This window comes from Harpia harpyja, chromosome 14 (assembly GCF_026419915.1).
Source record: "Harpia harpyja isolate bHarHar1 chromosome 14, bHarHar1 primary haplotype, whole genome shotgun sequence".
NCBI classification, from domain to species: Eukaryota; Metazoa; Chordata; class Aves; order Accipitriformes; family Accipitridae; genus Harpia; species Harpia harpyja.
This window is the reverse complement of record NC_068953.1, coordinates 40,348,703-40,354,893: the sequence shown is the minus strand read 5'-3', so window position 1 is coordinate 40,354,893 and position 6,191 is coordinate 40,348,703.

Here is a 6,191-nt window from a genome sequence, read left to right as displayed (position 1 = left end):
AGCCTACCTCTGCGCCAGGCTCCCCGCCTGCTCGCCAGCCGCTCTCGCCCGCCTATTTGCCAGCCTCCTTTCCCTGCCGCTGCTGCCGCCACGGCTGAGCAGCAGACCGTTGCCGTGGCGGGAAACACCACAGTTTCCGGGGGCCCTGTTGCCGGGCTGCAGACCACCCCACCCCCCCACCCCCCGTCTCCGGGGCGCCGGAGAGTCTGCGATCGGGTGGGGCCGGAGGCGGGGGGGGGGGGGGGGGGGCTGCACCTACTGGCCTGCAGGTCCGGGACTGCAGCGCGGGGAGGGAGGGGGAGCACACCCGTGCAGGGGTGCCTGTATCTGTGTGTGCCTGCGTCGCGCTGTGTGTGTGTGTGTGCGCGCGCGTGTGTCGCGGGGGGGGTGGGGGGTGGGGTGGCGGTGCCTGCAGGATCGCAGATACCTATTTTAAAGTATTTATTTTATTAAAAAAAGTAAAACGTCAAAAAAAAAAAAAAGGCAAGGGGGGAAAAACAAAGGCAAGGGGGGGGGAAAAGGCAAGGGGGGGGGAAAAAAGGCAAGGCGGGAAAAAAGAAAAATTAAAAACACCCCCCCCCCCAAAAGCCCAACACCGCAAAAACCAAAACCAAAAGTCAGCGAGCACCCAGCAGCGCCGGGACCTGGACCCGAACCTGGCAAGGGGCGACCAGTCCTGAAGGCACCCAGTGAACAGCGAACTCGCGCCTGGGAGCCAGGCAGTTCGTGCCGGGGGGCTGCCACCTCTGCCCGGTCCCCCGACGACAGAATGGGGGGGGGGGGGCAGCGGCGGAGCGGAGGGGCTGGCCGGGATGGTGAAGCTGGCAAGTGCCTGGCAGCCACCGGTTCGGAGCAGGTGTGTGCGCGTGCACGTGCATGAGAACGAGAAAGGTGGAAGGGGGTTCAGAAAAGAAAAATTTTTTGAAAAACTGGTTTTTGTTAATATTTTATTGATATTTTCTACCGAAATCAATACAGGTGAAATAACTCTTGCATCAGACAGTACGTTTAAACATGCCCCCTTGTTGTAGAAGTGGTTCAATCTTGGGAAGGGGAGAGGGAAAGAAATGCCATCCGGGAGAACCGGGACAGGGTGGCCCTTTTATCAGATTCGCTAAAATCTCAAAAGAAAAACAAAAAAAAAACCGTGAAAAAACGAACCAAAATTAGGCGCACCGGCCCCCCCCCGCCCCCCCCCCCCCCCCCCCCCAACCACCGAGCGGCCACCAGGTCTACCCGGCTCCGGAGGCCGGGGCGGCCGCCGGCGCCGCCCGGAGAACGCGGGGTGTCGCTGCCGGAGCGGCCGCTGAAAAGGGCTGCCAGGTCTACCCGGCTCCGCGGCCAGCTGTCAGGTCTACCCGGCTCCGGAGGCCGGGGCGGCCGCCGGCGCCGCCCGGAGAACGCGGGGTGTCGCTGCCGGAGCGGCCGCTGAAAAGGGCTGCCAGGTCTACCCGGCTCCGCGGCCAGCTGCCAGGTCTACCCGGCTCCGGAGGCCGGGGCGGCCGCCGGCGCCGCCCGGAGAACGCGGGGTGTCGCTGCCGGAGCGGCCGCTGAAAAGGGCTGCCAGGTCTACCCGGCTCCGCGGCCAGCTGCCAGGTCTACCCGGCTCCGGAGGCCGGGGCGGCCGCCGGCGCCGCCCGGAGAACGCGGGGTGTCGCTGCCGGAGCGGCCGCTGAAAAGGGCTGCCAGGTCTACCCGGCTCCGCGGCCAGCTGCCAGGTCTACCCGGCTCCGGAGGCCGGGGCGGCCGCCGGCGCCGCCCGGAGAACGCGGGGTGTCGCTGCCGGAGCGGCCGCTGAAAAGGGCTGCCAGGTCTACCCGGCTCCGGAGGCCGGGGCGGCCGCCGGCGCCGCCCGGAGAACGCGGGGTGTCGCTGCCGGAGCGGCCGCTGAAAAGGGCTGCCAGGTCTACCCGGCTCCGGCAGGACTTAGCCGCATTTCTGGGGCTGGGAGGTAGACCTGATAGCCCCGCCACTTTCTCCGAGCTGGTGAAGGGGTCGCTGTTGTTCCCTGCCTCCAGTTACGTCATCGTAAAAGTCGGTGTCATTGGCAGGTCTCCCCGGTGGGCAGGGACGGCCCTCTTGGAGCCGGCCGGGGGCGGGGACGTGATCTCCCATATTATAGGAGGTGGTGGTGACTGGTGCATGGAGCAGCGCTAGTGAGCGGCTGCAATGCCTACGGCTCAGCCGGCGAAGTGGAGCGCTGGGCGGCCGTTGTGGTGGTGGTTTCCCTTGGTGGTTCGGCTCGGTTTTCTGTCTGTTGGGCATAGTTGTCTCCCGGTGTTTTCCAAGTGAGCCAGCCGGGTGCCTGCGAGGGTCCGGCAGGCTCCGGTGGCTGTTGACCGACTGGTGTGAGGGGTAAAGGTGGATTCCGCAGGGCAAAGCCCGGTGGCCGGCGGCGGCTACCGGCACTCGAACGCTGGAAGACCGGGGGAGTGGAGCCTGCGTCGGCTTTCCCCCGGCCCCGGAGCGCCCGATGATGGCAAAGGTGAGTGCTGGTATATGCGAGGGCAGCTGCCCGTGAGCGTCCAGCCCACCGCGGCTGCCGCCGGCTCCTGAGGGCCCGGGGATGGGTGGGCGAGGGGGCGGCACCTCGTCCTTTTTTCTCCGGCCTTAAGCCGGAGCGGGCAGAGCGGCAGCCGGTCCCGGTGGCCGGCAGCCCGATGCAGACGGCTGGGGGGTCTCGTGCGTGCCGCAGCTTCCCCCAGCCCCCGAGGGCCCGGTGATAGCACAGGCGAGAGGCCGCAGCGCCTCGTCCTGTTTTTGCCGGCATGAGCCATACGTGGGCGGCCTGTGGTGTCCGGCCTGCCCCGGCTTGCCTGGTTGCAGGAGGGCTCGGTGGAAAGGTCTGCAGCGTTGTACGGGTAGAGGTGGCGGCACCTCATCGCTTTTTCTCCGGCCTTAAGCCGGAGCCCATGCACGAATTGGGCAGAGCGCAAGTGGCAGCCGGTCCCGGTGGCCGGCAGCCCGATGCAGACGGCTGGGGGGTCTCGTGCGTGCCGCAGCTTCCCCCAGCCCCCGAGGGCCCGGTGATAGCACAGGCGAGAGGCCGCAGCGCCTCGTCCTGTTTTTGCCGGCATGAGCCATACGTGGGCGGCCTGTGGTGTCCGGCCTGCCCCGGCTTGCCTGGTTGCAGGAGGGCTCGGTGGAAAGGTCTGCAGCGTTGTACGGGTAGAGGTGGCGGCACCTCATCGCTTTTTCTCTGGCCCTAAGCTGGAGCCCGCAAAGCGGGAAGAAAATTGCGGCTGTACCTGGTGGCTGGCAAGCCGAATGCAGGCGGCTGGGGGTGTCTAGCTTCAGTGGCATTCCCCGGCCCCGAACACCCGTGCGTGGCATGGGTCCAGGTGCGTTTCTTTTTTTCTTCCCCGATGGCAAGCGGTTGCCTGTGGGGCGGGCAAAGACCAGCAACCGGTGGTGGTTGCCGGCACTCGAACGCTGGAAGAGGTGGGGGAGTTGAGCCTGCCGTGGCCTTCTCCCGGTCTCGTTGACCTCAGGGGAATCGTTGTGTGGAGCCGGGTGGCCCGTGGCACCTGCTCCCCGATTTGACTGATCCAGACCCACAGGCAGCGTCCGCTGAGGCGTCCTCGGGTGCGTCGGAGAGCCTCTGCGGCGGGCCGGCTCTGCCGGTGTTCAGGCCGTTGGAGCACCTCTCGCAGGCGTTGCCCTCTCGCTCGCATGCAGAGCCCCCGCACCTGCTGTCCACCCCCGGGTGGTGCCGGAGTGCGAGTGGCCGTCGCTGTCCCAGGACCCGTGGCCGTGGGGCCTCCGCTCCTTCCTCCTTTCCCTTCCCCTACTGATCGATGAGGCGTTTAGGGCGCGTCGGAGGGGCTTCCCGGCGGGCCGGCTCTGCCCGGTGTTCAGGCTGGCGTTGCACCTCTCCGCAGACGTTGCCTTCTCACTCGCACGCAGAGCCCCCGCACCTGCCGTCCACCCCCGGGTGGTGCCAGAGTGCGAGTGGCCGTCGCTGTCCCAGGACCCGTGGCCGTGGGGCCTCCGCTCCTTCCTCCTTTCCCTTCCCCTACTGATCGATGAGGCGTTTAGGGCGCGTCGGAGGGGCTTCCCGGCGGGCCGGCTCTGCCCGGTGTTCAGGCTGGCGTTGCACCTCTCCGCAGACGTTGCCCTCTCACTCGCACGCAGAGCCCCCGCACCTGCCGTCCACCCCCGGGTGGTGCCGGAGTGCGAGTGGCCGTCGCTGTCCCAGGACCAGTGGCCGTGGGGCCTCCGCTCCTTTACCGATCGATGAGGCGTTTAGGGCGCGTCGGAGGGGCTTCCCGGCGGGCCGGCTCTGCCGGTGTTCAGGCTGGCGTTGCACCTCTCCGCAGGCGTTGCCCTCTCGCTCGCACGCAGAGCCCCCGCACGTGCCGTCCACCCCCGGGTGGTGCCGGAGTGCGAGTGGCCGTCGCTGTCCCAGGACCCGTGGCCGTGGGGCCTCCGCTCCTTTACCGATCGATGAGGCGTTTAGGGCGCGTCGGAGGGGCTTCCCGGCGGGCCGGCTCTGCCGGTGTTCAGGCTGGCGTTGCACCTCTCCGCAGGCGTTGCCCTCTCGCTCGCACGCAGAGCCCCCGCACGTGCCGTCCACCCCCGGGTGGTGCCGGAGTGCGAGTGGCCGTCGCTGTCCCAGGACCCGTGGCCGTGGGGCCTCCGCTCCTTTACCGATCGATGAGGCGTTTAGGGCGCGTCGGAGGGGCTTCCCGGCGGGCCGGCTCTGCCGGTGTTCAGGCTGGCGTTGCACCTCTCCGCAGGCGTTGCCCTCTCGCTCGCACGCAGAGCCCCCGCACGTGCCGTCCACCCCCGGGTGGTGCCGGAGTGCGAGTGGCCGTCGCTGTCCCAGGACCCGTGGCCGTGGGGCCTCCGCTCCTTTACCGATCGATGAGGCGTTTAGGGCGCGTCGGAGGGGCTTCCCGGCGGGCCGGCTCTGCCGGTGTTCAGGCTGGCGTTGCACCTCTCCGCAGGCGTTGCCCTCTCGCTCGCACGCAGAGCCCCCGCACGTGCCGTCCACCCCCGGGTGGTGCCGGAGTGCGAGTGGCCGTCGCTGTCCCAGGACCCGTGGCCGTGGGGCCTCCGCTCCTTTACCGATCGATGAGGCGTTTAGGGCGCGTCGGAGGGGCTTCCCGGCGGGCCGGCTCTGCCGGTGTTCAGGCTGGCGTTGCACCTCTCCGCAGGCGTTGCCCTCTCGCTCGCACGCAGAGCCCCCGCACATGCCGTCCACCCCCGGGTGGTGCCGGAGTGCGAGTGGCCGTCGCTGTCCCAGGACCCGTGGCCGTGGGGCCTCCGCTCCTTTACCGATCGATGAGGCGTTTAGGGCGCGTCGGAGGGGCTTCCCGGTGGGCCGGCTCTGCCGGTGTTCAGGCTGGCGTTGCACCTCTCCGCAGGCGTTGCCCTCTCGCTCGCACGCAGAGCCCCCGCACGTGCCGTCCACCCCCGGGTGGTGCCGGAGTGCGAGTGGCCGTCGCTGTCCCAGGACCCGTGGCCGTGGGGCCTCCGCTCCTTTACCGATCGATGAGGCGTTTAGGGCGCGTCGGAGGGGCTTCCCGGCGGGCCGGCTCTGCCGGTGTTCAGGCTGGCGTTGCACCTCTCCGCAGGCGTTGCCCTCTCGCTCGCACGCAGAGCCCCCGCACGTGCCGTCCACCCCCGGGTGGTGCCGGAGTGCGAGTGGCCGTCGCTGTCCCAGGACCCGTGGCCGTGGGGCCTCCGCTCCTTCCCCTTTTCCCTTTCCTTACTGATCGATGAGGCCTTTCGGGTCGCGTCGGAGAGGGCCCTCGGCGGGCCGGCTCTTCTGTGCTCTCCGTAATAGGGAGTCACGGCGGTGTCCGGTGTTCAGGCAGGGTGGTCTCCTTTCCAATTCGCTTCCCGTTGCATGCGAAGTGTTGTCCTCCACCCCCGAGCGAAGGGGGCCGCGATGGCGGCTGTGTCGTCCTCCCCTGCTCAGCGGGGTTCCTCGGGCTTCTTTACTGAACCGGGCTGTGTGACGGCCGCGTGGCCCCGCGAGCCCTCAGGTGTCCTAAAACACGCGAGGCGCCGGTGCTGGCCTCGGTCCGGGTACCCGCGGGTGCCGGTCGCGAGCAGCGCTGGGCGGTGGGGCGGCTGAGCCAAGAAAACGGGGAAAGAAAAGCGAGTGTGGGCCGCACCTGCCCGGGTGGGCCCCGAGGCGTGCTGCGGGCGTCAGGGGGGCGTCCCCCTCCGCCGCTGCCGTG